Source organism: Cyprinus carpio, chromosome B19 (genome assembly GCF_018340385.1).
Source record: "Cyprinus carpio isolate SPL01 chromosome B19, ASM1834038v1, whole genome shotgun sequence".
Classification (NCBI taxonomy): Eukaryota; Metazoa; Chordata; class Actinopteri; order Cypriniformes; family Cyprinidae; genus Cyprinus; species Cyprinus carpio.
In genome coordinates, this window is record NC_056615.1 from 984,132 (window position 1) to 998,813 (window position 14,682).

Consider the following 14,682-nt stretch of genomic DNA (forward strand, 5'->3'; position numbering starts at 1 on the left):
AGAGTGCAACACATGACAAGATGGGTGAGTTCTGGTGCGGGCGGGTAGACACTTGTATGTGCGCAGAACGCAGGAGAATAAAATGATTCACGGGTCTCCCACAAAATTAAAATATCTAGACATAAGATATCTAAAACAAATAAATTGTTATTCATCTATTGCACAAAAGCAGCATGAACTAATATAAAATATAAACGATTAACAGGTGCAAGTGTATGCATAGTTTCTATATAGGCTATAACACGTGTTTGCAAAGTTGAGCAATGCAGCGCTGAATTTGCGTGCTCACAAATCCTCTCATTATAACACATGAATTGTAGACATTATGAAAGTTTCATTATGCATATATTTATTGTGTTATAACAGATTTGTGAGATTGCGATGAACTGTGATGTCTTTTAGAGATTATAAATGCAGCATTCTTTGCTGGCATTCTGCCATGCCAAACCATGAACACAGCAGCCGCTTGCTTTAGTTAAAAATAACAGTGTTCTGTGAATGTTGATGCGTTCATAACAAATATTTATCGGGAGCGTCTATGTTGGGATTTCATAAATTTCATGGAGAAAAAAGTAACGTAACTAAGAATGTAACTAATTACTAATTACTTTAGATATAAAGTAATCAGAACAGTAATGTGATTATTTTTAAAAGGAGTAATCGGTAATTTGATTACATGTTCAGAGTAAATTGCCCAACACTGGATAAACAATAGAAGAAAGGCCAAGGAACATCTCCTGGTACAAAGGGTTAAAAAGCATTTAATCACATTGGAACTTTGGTTCTCAACCAGCCTCTCATAACCCTACAGAAAGATAAGCTATTTGGAGAATGGATGAATGTACTTAGTTTGGGACTTAATTTAATACATATGTTTGTAGAGTTCAAAACAGCATGGGAACTTAGTAATTCCATTTAATGTCTAACTTTCACCTTGGTTTTTGTGTTTTTTTCTTTGTGGTTTTTATTTTATTTTATTTTATTTTTTGCATCCATGACCACCATCCCACTGGTTTACTTTTAAATTGGGCCAGCAGTGCCATTTCAATGTAAAGGCAGTTTCACTTGTGATGCAGAAAGAGCAAGTGTCTAGTTAATTTTTGGTGAGACACACATGGAAAGCAGCAAAGTGCAGGAAATTCTGATAGTGATACGTACTTTTCTGTGTACTTTTCACCCAGTAGTACTGCTCCCTGACTTTGGGTGGTGTGAACAGTGCCATTTAGATCCAGTCCACTGGCCAGTTGTATTGCAGAAACATGCCATACATACAGTAGGCGGCTAACCAAAATTCCTATTACCGCCGTGTGTACCGCCGTTATAGGGCCACGAAGTTATGTCGCATTTTGAAGTTGTTCACATACTGCCAGGTGGCGCAAAGGGACAGTTTGCAAACTGACTAAATTTTATATATTTTTTTGTAAACAGAGATCAAATAATGAAATAAAACAGCAATAACATTATAATATAACATTATAACATCCTTAAAAATCTGAAAATTAATTGAAAATTAATTATTAGAAAGTTACTTTCAAAACCTTTGATAGTCGTAGGCTGAAGCCTAATGCATCAAAAATTCAAAAAAAAAAAAAAAAAAAAAATTTACATAAAGTCTCTTAATGCATGTTATGGTTATTAAACAGTCATTATGAAAACCATTAAAACTACACAATTTCCTTGTATTATGTTGTTATTTCAATCTAAGCTTTTGAACGAAAAATCCTGACCTTGGTCGTTGGTCCTCTGTACAAGGCTGCTCATTCATGACACTCTATTTGCATCGCAATTTACTCTGACTCGCACCATAAAAAAATAAAAATAAATAAGTTGTGAGAAATCAAGATTAATAGGCTAAAACTGTGACATGAAAACTCCTAGAAATCATACAAAAAGTAGAATATTAACATTTAAGGAGGTGTACATTAGTCTATGCCATAAAAAAATAAAACGATTGAAAATGTGGCTTATTGATGAGTGTTGTAAGCTAGGCCTTGTTCTAACACATATTTTGGCATTCACATTAATGCCACAAATTATGAAAGGCTTGAAACTAACATTTAATAATTTGCTGATGTATTTCAGCAGGTCACACATACTTATTCGTTATCTTAACACATCTATTCCCATATACAGAGCCCATGACATGCCAAAAATTATGTCCCTGAATTAAGAAATTGATCACGTTTTATCGTTCCTTTGTATGAATTAAAACGTTTTAAATAATAATTAAACATTTTTTAAAATAATAATAAGAATAATAATAATACTGATAATAATACGGTTTAGCATACAGAGTTTGGGCATGCAAGAGATTGGGGGAATCTGTCAAATGTAAAAAATGAATTAGACAACAAAATAAATCTTAAGAATTTTCTAATTTAACAAGAAAACGGCTGTTGTAGCCCATCCGCCTCAAGGTTGTGCGTGTTGTGGCTTCACAAATGCTTTGCTGCATACCTTTGTTATAACCAGTGGTTATTTTAGTCAAAGTTGCTCTTCTATCAGCTTGAATCAGTCGGCCCATTCTCCTCTGACCTCTCGCATCAACAAGGCATTTTCGCCCACAGGACTGCCACATACTGGATGTTTTTCCCTTTTCACACCATTCTTTGTAAACCCTAGAAATGGTTGTGCGTGAAAATCCCAGTAACTGAGCAGATTGTGAAATACTCAGACCGGCCCGTCTGGCACCAACAACCATGCCACGCTCAGAATTGCTTAAATCACATTTCTTTCCCATTCTAACATTCAGTTTGGAGTTCAGGAGATTGTCTTGACCAGGACCACATCTATGTATATAGTTACATAGAACAGGTGACAATATTAATAGACAAGGCACAATATTGAGGCAGATTTTATGCAAGTGTACGGACGTGCAAAGTATGCAGTTGGGTTCCAAGTGTTTGTAATTTAAGTATTTATAGTAGGGGTGTATATGTGTGAGTGTAGTTGTCTGGTCAGTTCACATGGAGTCGAGGAGTCTGATGACACGAGGGAAGAAACTGTCCCGCAATCTGACCGTGATGGCCTAAATGCTTCTGTACATTCTTTTGGATGGCAGAAGGGTGAAGAGCTGGTGTGAGGGGTGTGTGGGGTCACTTGTAATCGTAATGGCTTTTCAGATGCAGCAAGTGGTGTAAACGTCTGTGATAGAGGGGAGAGAGACTCCAATGATCTTTTCAGCTGTCCTTACGATCCGCTGCAGGGTCTTGCGATCTGTGATGGTGCAATTCCCAAACCAGGTAGTGATGCAGGTGCTCAGAATACTCTCCACAGTCCCTCTGTAAAATGTGGTGAGGATTGGGTTGGAAGATATGCTTTCTTCAGTCTGCGTAAAAAGTAATGATGCTGCTGAGCTTTCTTTGCTATGGAACTGGTGTTGAGAGACCAGGTGAGGTTCTTCGTCAGATGAACACCAAGGAATTTGGTGCTCTTTACGATCTCCACAGAGGAGCCGTCGATGTTCAGTGGAGAGTGGTTGGTATGTGATCTCCTAAAGTCAACAACTATCTCTTTAGTTTTGTCCACGTTCAGGAACAGGTTGTTGACTTTACACCAATCCGCTAGCCGAAGCACCAAGATGGTGCTGGAGAAGCTGTTTCCAAACCGGACTGTCTGAAGCCTCTCTGACAGGAAGTCCAGGATCCAGTTACAGAGGGAGTGGTTCAGTCCCAGCAGACTCAGCTTTTCAATCAGGGTCTGAGCAATGATTATATTGAATGCTGAGCTGAAGTCTATGAACAGAATTTTGACATATGTGTCTTTTTTATCCAGGTGAGTGAGAGATAGATGTAGGGAGGTTGTGATGGCATCATCTGTTGAGCGTTTTGGGCAGTACGCAAACTGTAGTGAGTCCAGTGTGAGGGACAGCAGGTTCTTGATGTGCTTCATGACAAGCCTCTCAAAGCACTTCATGATGATGGGTGTGAGTGCAACGGGTCGGTAGTCGTTGAGGCTGGACACTGTGGACTTCTTCGGCACAGGGACGATGGTGGTAGCCTTGAGACATGCTGGGACGATGGTGCTGTGCATGGATGTGTTAAAGTTGTCTGCATCAGCCAGCTGGTCTGCACATCCTCTGAGCACTTTGCCTGGAATGTTGTCTGGTCCTGCAGCTTTTCGTGGGTTAACTCTGCTCAGAGTCTTCCTCACATCATCTCTGGAGAAACACAGTATCTGGTCGTCGGGAGGGAGGATGAACTTCCTCGCAATGGTGTCATTCTGTGCCTCGAAACATGCGTAGAAGTCATTCAGTGCATCTCGGAGGGAGGCATCATTGTTCCAAGCAGGTGGTGATGGCCTGTAGTTGGTGATGGTTTGGATGCCTTGCCACATACACCAAGTGTCGTTGCTGTCCCTGAACTGGTTGTGGATTCTCTGGGAGTGTGCGCGCTTTGCTTCTCTGATTGCCCGAGACAGTTTGGCCCTTGCTTCTCTTAGTGCTGCCTTATCGCAAGTTGAGAAGGCAGAGTCACGGGACTTCAGCAATGTACGCACATCCGCAGTCATCCATGCCTTCTGGTTGGCGTGTGTAGTGATTGCCTTGGAGTTGTAGCGAATCAGCTCAAGGGGGAAATATGAATAATCAATCATAACTAGTTATGAGTAATTATAAATATTTAGAGCCGCTGTAAGTATTTACTTGACCTCTCAGTGTCAACTGTCTGTCAATTCTAAGAACGTTAATTTCCTGGTTAAGAAAATAACTTTTTTACTGTACAATACTACTCAGAGCATGTAGCAAAAATCTGCATGATTAGGGACTTCACTTATGAGCAAACAATGAACAACCTCAAGTGTGATACAAATAAGACTTTATTAACTACATAAACACTTTAACTAGTCTAACATACACACACACACACACACGCATACAGTGGGCATAGGAAAAGGGTTAAAGCTTAAGCAGTAAAGAGATGAGAAATAAAGACATGAAGCTATGATACAATTTGATATTCAGCAGATCTACAGCCTGAAGGAAACATCAGTTTCTTAGTTCAAACACACCTTTGTAAAAGGTGCATATGATACCTAACGTATCAGTTACTAAGACTAAGTTTGATACTTGCATGTCTCAAATGTTTGAAAAAGAATCACAGTTCGAATCACAGGATCTTGATGAATGAATAGTCAAGGCCAAAGCCTGGCACAAGCTTAGCGTGGTTTTAAGGCTTTTAGCTCAGCATCGTCTCCTGGAATTCCTGAATCTAAAAGAACCGCCCTGATCTGGTGATCAGTGATCTATATAGGGGGACGATGTCACACCCTCAGGATTTGAGTGAGCCAATGAGGAATGGTACCTTTTGGAGGGAAGTTTTACAACTCTTTGTTTCTAGTATGGTGTCTTGCATATGAAATTAGATTGGGGGGGTGGGGGTTCAAGAGAAGAATCTTTAAGATTCTTATAAAACTAATGTGTTGCATAGACATCAACATATAATATACAATCTCATTTAGATCACGAAAATACGAACTCATAGATACCAAACATCATATAGATAAAGTTATATTAACTAGTGATCCATCATAGGCATGTATAAAACATATACAATACACAAAACACAATATACAAGAACAGTAACAGCATACACAATGCCCTAAAGTATATGTGAATTAATTCAAAGAAAGGTTTTTTTATGCATTAATTAGAGAAGAGTCCCTTTTTATGTGTATTATGTGTCTGTTTTTGAGAGACTCGAGTTAAGAGTGGCTTAGCCACATTCCTGGGCATCGTAAACCTAGTGTTATCAGATAGTGTGCCTATGGTTGCAATGGAACCAGAGGCCTGTTCTGCCCTTTTTGATGTGATAGTAACCTTTTGGGGGAAGGGTCCATAGACCCTCTGGTTAGATAAGGAGGCATTAGATATTATTTAAATATAACAAATAGTTGTGTGTCTGATTGGTCCAAATGCTACAGAGTCTGTGACATCATCAATGCATTTACTGATGTAGCTGGTCACCGATGCCGTATATTCCTCCAAGTTGATGGAGTTGCAAGTTGTTGCAGCCTCTCTGAATATGCGCCACTCAGTCTGCTCAAAGCAGTCCTGGAGAGCAGAAATGGCTCCTGCCGGCCAGGTTCTAATCTGCTTCAGAACCGGTCTGTCGCCTCTGACTAGTGGTCTGGAATCAGCATAACAGAGATGTGGTCTGAGTAGCCGAGGTGGGGGCGGGGCTCCGCGCGGTACGCGCCGGGAATGTTTGTGTAAACAAGATCCTGCGTGTTTGTCCCTCTCATTGCAAAGTCCACATACTGATGGAATTTAGGGAGTACTGTTTTGAGCTTCACGTGATTGAAATCTCCCGCGACAATGAACAGTCCATCAGGGTGTGTGTTTTGTAGTTCACTTATACTAGTGCTAGAGCTAGGAAGAATGTACACTCCAACTACAAACACTGTGGTGAATTCCTGTGGTAAATAAAAAGGTCTGCATTTAACAGCCACAAACTCCACTAGTGATGAGCAGTATCTAGAGACCAGTACAGAGTTCGTGCACCATTTTGTGTTGATGTAAACACACAAGCCACCGCCACGAGCCTTACCACACACCCAGACAGCAAGCAGTTTGGTCCAGATCCGGCCCACATCTGGGCCAAAACTGCTTGCTGTCTGGGCAGATCTTTGTCTCTGTCGGCACGAAACACAGCGAGCCCGTCTAGTTGAATGGCGGTGTCTGGAATTCTGTTACTGAGCCACGTCTCTGTGAAAACAAAGACGCAACAGTCTCTGAACTCCCTCTGTGTAGCTTATTGAAGCTGAATGTAGTCCAATTTATTGTCCAGGGAGCAGACATTGGAGAGCATGAGAGACGGGAGAGACAGCCGGCTAGGATTTGTTTTTAGCCTAACGCGGACTCCCACTCTCTTCCCAAGCTTATGCTTCCTCTCGCACCACCTCCGGTGTCCCCTTCCCTGGTTTCTGGCATCAGGCGACGCCGGGGATTGGGGGCCTGATCTCTGTAGTATGCCAAGTGTGCATAGGTTCTTCAGCAGGTCATCTCGCAGTGCAGTTTTAGGATTATTTCTGTATTTGAGCAGGCACTGTCGATGATATATATGAACATTGGTTGCACCGTTGTCCATAGAACTGTCTAAAAACACAGAAATAGCACCTTTTGGATCTAGAGCGGCCATTGTGAGCTGCTGTCGCGCCGCCATCTTGAGACCAATCCTGTGCTCACTCTCTGTTCTGCCACCGCCAAGGAGGCCGTTCATGAACTCACTGTCTGTCCTGTCACGGCCAAGAAGGTCGTTCAAGAACTCTCTGCCTGCTCTGTCACAGCCAAGTGGTCCATCCATGCCTCTGCTCCACCTTGGCTTCCTGCTCTGCCAGTACCACTTGGCTGTCCTGCTCTGCCTGCTCCACCATGGCTCCCTGTTCTGCCTGCACCGTCATGGCTCTCTGCTCGGCCTGCTCTGCCATGGTCCCCCGCTTGGCCTGCTCCACCATGGCTCCCCGCCACGCCATTTAATTGCAAAATAAAGAAAAAATTATTAATTTAATACTTCCTGTGCTTCTCACTGTGCTTCTTCAGATGCTTCAAGTAATAAGGATATCTTGCTGATTGGTCTTTCAATTTTATTAGATTTTGTTTCTAGTAGCATACTTCTAATGTATCCTTTGGAATCTGCTCTTACTTCTAAGATTCTGCCCATGATACACAGTCATTGTGGTGCATTTGGGTCTGCTACCAGCACAATGTCCCCTACTTTGAAGTTTCTTCTTACACGTTTCCACTTTTGCCTTGTTTGCATCATAGGAGGATATTCCTTTGCCCCATCTGGTCCAAAGAAGTTTGCAATGTACTGGACTTGCCTCCATCTTCGCCTTGAATAAAGATCATCCTTGTTAAATATTCCCAGTGGAAGATTAGGTTGTACTTTCAGCTGCAATAAGTGATTGGGCGTAAGTGGTTCCAAGTCATTGGGTCACCAGAAGATGCTGTTAAAGGGCGATTATTTAATATAGCTTCCACTTCGCACATAACTGTTTCTAAACTCTCATCATTAAGAGTCTGTTGCTTTGTGATTGACAGAAGAATCCTTTTTATTAGGTGAATTAATCTTTCCCACACCCCTCCATGGTGTGAACCACCGGCTGGGTTGAAGATCCATTTTATTCCTCTTTGCAATAAAGCATTCTCAATCTTGTCTAGATTCCATTCTTTCAGAGCCTGCTTTAGTTTTTTTTCTGTGGCAACAAAATTTGTGCCATTGTCAGATCCAATTTCTTTAACTTGGCCTCTTCTACAGATTAATCTTCTGAGTGCATTCAAACATGAATCCATGTCAAGAGAATGAGCCACTTCCAAGTGCACAGCTCGACTTACAAGACAGGTAAAGATGACTCCATATCGCTTAACCATACCATGCCCCCTTTTGACTTCAATTGGCCCAAAGTAGTCAACACCAACATACGTGAATGGTGGTACATCAGGTGTTATGTGATCTTTAGGCAAATCTGCCATCTTCTGCGCTCCCATGGCTGCGCTACATCGTCTGCAGGTTACACACTCAGAAATGATCTTTCTTGCATGGATTTCACGCGGGCCAAATGTGGGCCGGATCTGGGCCAACACTATGTTGCTGTCTGGGATATCCAGAAGCCTTTGGTTTAATGCATCTAGCTATGTCAAAACTTTCTATTACTTTGAGTCCTGAAAGCCATCTCTTCCAAGGTTGCATGAATGAGTCTGGAATTCTGTCATCCCATGAGTAATTAAACTTGCAAAGTTCCTGCATGATGTATTTTGCAGTAAAGATGAAAAGGGCTACAAATCCAAATGGGTCAAACACAGAACTGACAAGGGATAAGATTCCTCTTCTAGTACATTTTTGCAGTGAAACCTTGAAATTGAATGTGTCCTTTTCGACAGACCAATTAAATCCAAGAGCTCTTTCTGTAGGAAGGGTTTCAGAGTCTAAGTTAAGATTTTTTTTTTACTTCTTTTGCTCTGTCTTCAGGTATTCTCCAGTATGTCATGATTGTTGTTTTTCTATCTTCAGTACAGTGCTCAAAGGTTCTTATAAAGGTTAGGTAATGTAGTGGATCCCCTGTGAATATTTCCCTTGAAGGTAAGGCTGCTATTTTCTGTTCTTTAACTAACATCTCCATTATTTTATTTTGACATTGCATTACATTAACAAGATCCTTCTCAATACCTGTAGAATGCAGCAGCCTAGTACTATATCAGTCCTTAATGGATTCTTTCTTAAATGCAGGTTGCAGTTTTCCTTTAACAAACGGCTTTGCTTGAACATTTACAACTTTAGTCTGTCTAGCCAGATTAGATTTAATTACATGACGTTTCACAAAAGAGCTTTTATCCTCTTCTTCTTCAACATCATCCTCATCACCATCATCGTTCACATCATCAATATAGGGCTCAAAAGAAAGCAAAACATTCATTCATTCTATCTTCAGCAGTTGTAACTGGAAGTTGCTGCAACTCATTATCCATCAAATCCATTGCCCTTATTTGAGCTTCTGAAACAGCAATGTCTGTATCAATGGCTAATCTCTCTTTTACTGCTTTTTATCCAAGTTTCTCTTTCTAATTGCAATTTCTTTTCTAGTGTGGCTGCATGTGCCAGTGATTCAGCTTTCTTAGCTTCAGCTTGTCTTCTAATGGAGGAACCAGTGGACTTACTACTGCTCTGTGATGTTGTAGACATATCACCATGTTCGTTTCTGGATTCAAGACTTTCTTTTGCAGGAGCATTTTTTAACCACGCATGGATTTTATTCTTGAATTCTTTATAGTCATTATACCTTGGTAAATACCGATATTTATGATCACTTTCTCTTTCTTCAACAGACAACGCATCTTGCACTGTTTGATGTAATGCAGCAAAGGCAGTCATCGTTTTTTCAAACAAACTAAGCTTCAAACAAACACATCTTCCTCTTTATCATACGATTTAAGAAGCGGTTCTATAACATTCCGCTTATTGGCTAACCGCGCCACTGATACTTTCCTTGCATTCTTGTGCTTTACTAGAGCTGCATGAGCGGCTTTCTGAGTGAGTTTTCTTTCGCGCTTTGCGCGCTCAGTATGTTTGTCCTGTACCGCGGCTGCATGCGTTTCTAACGGAGTGTCTTCGTCAGCCATTGCTAACACTCGCCAACGGTAATAAAATGCGACACTAAGCAAACTTTCTTCCTACAGAAAGCTGTAGAGGCTTGGCGTCCTCAGGTAGCATGCTCCTGTCTAATGCTGGCATGGCCAGTGACACCATCAAACGGTGTCTCTAATATCTACTTTCTGCCAGGTTTCTTAAAGGGCTACACTCTTAATTTGACTCCTACAGTGAGCCTGTGCTAATTGTGGCCTCCGTTTCCTGTTCTTAGCTGACAGGAGCGGCACCCGGTGTGGTCTTTTGCTGCTGTAGCCCATCTGCTTCAGGGTTCGACGTGTTGTGCGTTCAGAGATGGTATTCTGCATACCTTGGTTGTAATGAGTGGTTATTTGAGTTGCTGTTGCCTTTCTATTATCTCTAACCAGTCTGCCCATTCTCCTCTGACATCAACAAGGCATTTCCGTCCACACAACTGCTGCTCACTGGATATTTTCTCTTTTTCGGACCATTTGTGAATGTGTGAATGAGTGAATGAACAGCGCTCTCTTCCACCCTCAATACCCACGGCTGAAGTGCCCTTGAGCAAGGCACTGAACCCCCAGTTGCTCCCCGGGTGCTGGATATATAGCTGCCCACTGCTCACTTCTCACTGCTGCGTGTGTGCACTTGGATGGGTTAAATGCAGAGCACCAATTCCGAGTATGGGTTACCATACTAGGCAAATGTCACGACTTTCACTTCACTTTCGGTTTGAACTTCAGCAAGTCGTCTTCATCACATCTAGATGCCTAGTTGCTGCCATGTGATTGGCTGATTAGCAATTTGTGTTACCAAGCAATTGAATAGGTGTACCTAATAAAGTGGACGGTGAGTGTACATGCTTTAAAAACTTTAACAGAGATGTCTAGTAGCCTACTGGACGTGCCTTTAGAGAGAAATGCAACCTTCATTCAAATTATACAAGCAGGGAGTATTTGCTTTCGTTTTAAATTGGTTCCTTTAAAAGTAAACATTTTTCTCATGTATATGAGGTACCCCGGTTTTTCATTATTTCATTATCAGGAAAAAATTCAAGTGATCACGTGGGCGCCTCCCTGTCATGCATGTGCATTAATACTTTTCCACACAAACACTAAAATATGAATAGTAATAAAGCAAATTTATTTTAGGTGAACGCTACAGTATGGGATCCGCATTAAAATAAATCTTCACAAGTCTACATCCGAGACAGGTGCAGTTATATGATGTGTTTGAATTGGTGGGGGTGTTGGTTTGTTGTGTAGCCCCATAAGCAACCAGTGTTCGAATTGAGGGGGGGCTGGGGGGGTCCGGGACCCCCCATAAATTAAAACTAAAATAGAAACAATATTTGACATAGCCATATCTATTTTTTATCGAAGTATTGCGCTGCCGCTCCCATAAAAATCTACTTCAAATTAGATGTGCGTCTGAAAATACGCTCAAGTGCGCCACACGCTGTTTTCTGAAGGAATTTACAGACCCGCGGGCGCGACGTCGCTGTGTGTGATTGGCTGGCAGAGTGATCCTTCCTCAGTATTTTACCTCACGATGACGGTAAGATAATATTTCTTTGTTTTATGATTGTTTGGTACACCTAATTTACTGCTACTGAATAAGTGTTTATCTTAGAATCGGACAGTTACTTTTATTATAATCTTGGTCTGTCAATAGTTGTTTTTTTATCTTATGATGCTAGCTCACTATCGGATTGTTAGTTGTAATTAGCCATCTAACGTAATTCTGAGAAAAAAGCTTGCATTGCACCCATTCTGAATTAAACAAATAATTTTAAATCTAGTAACCTTAACTGCTCAAAAACAGTGTTAATTTAATTAAGGAAATTATTACTGATGAAAATTTTCATCAGGTGAAGGCTTTTTTTGGGTCAACGATGACAAAGCAGGGTTGCTAACTCTCACAAATCGTGCTTGAGAAACACATGCATCGATTATTACGCCCAAGGCAAACATGCAGATCAACCGTTTTTTGTTATGAATTGTATCCTATTTTCCGTTATTATGTATAGCCTAATACAATTAGTGTAGTATTTAAGGTTAAATGGAGAAAAGGGTTTTAAATTCAATGCAAAGAGGCAAATTAAAATCATTTTGTGGCCAGAAAAATAATAATTTCCATTTGCAATGCCATGGTTTACCCACTCTAATAAATATACATGTATCTAGTCTAGTTTGCTCAAAAGAGTATTGCAGGTCATAACTGCTTACTTATTTTTAGGTTTTGCATTTGAATAAATATTTAGAAATGATCAAACACTAGATTTTAAAATGATACATTTTAAAAAGATACGCGTATAAGCACACACACAAGTGAATATTAATTAATGCAAGAAAATACTGAATTTAACCCAAGAACAGTAAGTACAGTAGGCCTATTCATGTGAATTGATAGCGAATCAAGTGATCGAAATTGATTAATGGTCATCAGCATCGTAATCGTATCAAATTCTTTCTATTTTTTCCCTCTTGTAGAAACACTATTGTGACAAAACATATATTTAATGTAGTCTCTCATTCACCACTATAAGTTTACCCAACTATGAAAATTTCCGCTAGAAAATATGAAAGGGTTATATAACTAGATTCAAGATAAATTAGTTTTTTTTTAATGAAATAGAATGCCTACATGTGCACTGTTCAAAGTATATAGAGAGATTTTTATTTAATTTTACATATAGTAAATGCTCAGCTGCAAAAACATGTTCTGAAACACACAAAGTAAATGAAATTCACAAGTAAAGTAAATGAAATTATATTATTATATGAAATAAATAAATACAAATGTATATTACTAGTTTTTTTTTTTTGGGTGGTGTGGGGTGGGGGGGACCCCCCAAGAGCTTTGACACAATTCGAACACTGGTTATAACCTGTAAACTGCCTTTTGTCTTTTAAACATAATGTCTTTTAAACATTTTTAAATGATGTGCCGCTCCTATTCGTTGATCATTAGTGTTCTTGTTGCAGTCATAAACATGTTTTATTTACGCTCATATTATTTTTTAAATAAATCGCTTATGCATTAAATAATAAAGATACAAAGCAGGTTAAGTTAAATTGTACAAATAAAATGCTACAGACTGCGAAGAAGATTGCAGTTTACTGGATTTGCTAGAAGATTGCAACAAAGTGATTTTTTATTTATTTATTTATTTATTTATTTTTACATGCAATGATACAAAATAAAAACAAGATTTGTAATGAAGAAAAAATAGACAAACAAGTATAAATGATGTAACCCCTCAGCACATCTCTTAAGCGTCACACTCTTGACACACTTGAGCATGCATGCAGAACAGCCAAATCTTGCACTCTACTACTAAATTTGCATCGCGAATATGAAATATTTTATCTAAGCCTACAGTGTTTTTCTTTCATTTACTGCCGACTGCAGCCGTCAAATGTAACATTGGCGATGAAAAGCTGACGGCTATTTGTGAAAATGCACTTTGAAGCGTTCGCTTGATAACTTGTGGTTAAAGCGCCACTCAGTGGTCAAAAGCTGCAAATGCATTTTGCAGACACGGTGGAGCCCACTGCGGTAAAAAAGCATGTTCTGGTTGGCCGCCTACTGTAGATTTATATCATAGAGGAATTTGTAATCCTGACCCACATATTTTGTCTTGCAATCAGTGAGCAAACATAGCAGTTCCTTTCTTTTTTACTGATTTGAGTAATTATCATTTAAATAATGATTTGAAATTAATAATGAGACACAAGATCAAAAGAAAGACAATGAGAGGGAGAAAGAAGACAAATAATCAATGACGTACAAGTCTTACAAAACTATGTTGTAAAAGATGATGTTTTAAAATATGATTCAAATTTTAAATGTTTCACCCCAAGTAAGACAAGACAATTTAAACAGAGAGGATATAAAAAATAAAAAATAAATAAAAAATGGTCAAGTAAAACACAAAAAAATAATCTTCTAAGAAGAGAACTCCATGATTGTAACTTTAAAACAGACTGTATTGACCACTACTGCTTAGAATAAAGTACACATTCTACTGGTTTTACTATATTAAGCTGCTCACCCAGTGCACTCATTGGATTTTCAGCAAATTATTGGTCAAATCTCACAACTATGATCCTGTAATATTTGAATCAAGCTGTTTTGTGTTATAGGCAGAGAAACAGAAGCAACCAGCTTTACTCCAGGAGTTGCATTAGACACAAGATACAAAGGACAAAGCAACTTCTGCCATCATTTATTCACCCTACTTACATTCTAAAATTGTATGCATTTGTTTCTTCTATTGAAAAAAAATAAATAAAAATAAAATAAAATGAATAAATGCCCACTAAATTATAGTGATATCAGTGTAAATTGGTTTTGTAAAACCATCTTTTACCTCAATCATTGGTTGACCGACTGTTGTCCCTTTGTATTACTACACTCTATTTTTTCTAATTAAAAGTGTAAAGCTGCTTTGACACCATATGTATTGTTAAAAAAGCTATATAAATAATGATGTCTTGACTTGACCAACTATTGCGTGTTGCTATTGCTAGTGAAAACCGGGGTAAGATGTATTTCTAATTCAGATGTACCCACCATC

General features: G+C 39.4%; 1 protein-coding gene across 1 annotated transcript in view; it reads left to right on the forward strand.

Annotated features, from left to right (window-relative positions):
* Window positions 1–14,682, forward strand: part of LOC122140611 (CMP-N-acetylneuraminate-beta-galactosamide-alpha-2,3-sialyltransferase 1-like) — a 132,856-nt gene that overhangs the window by 60,341 nt on the left and 57,833 nt on the right. The window lies entirely within an intron of this gene.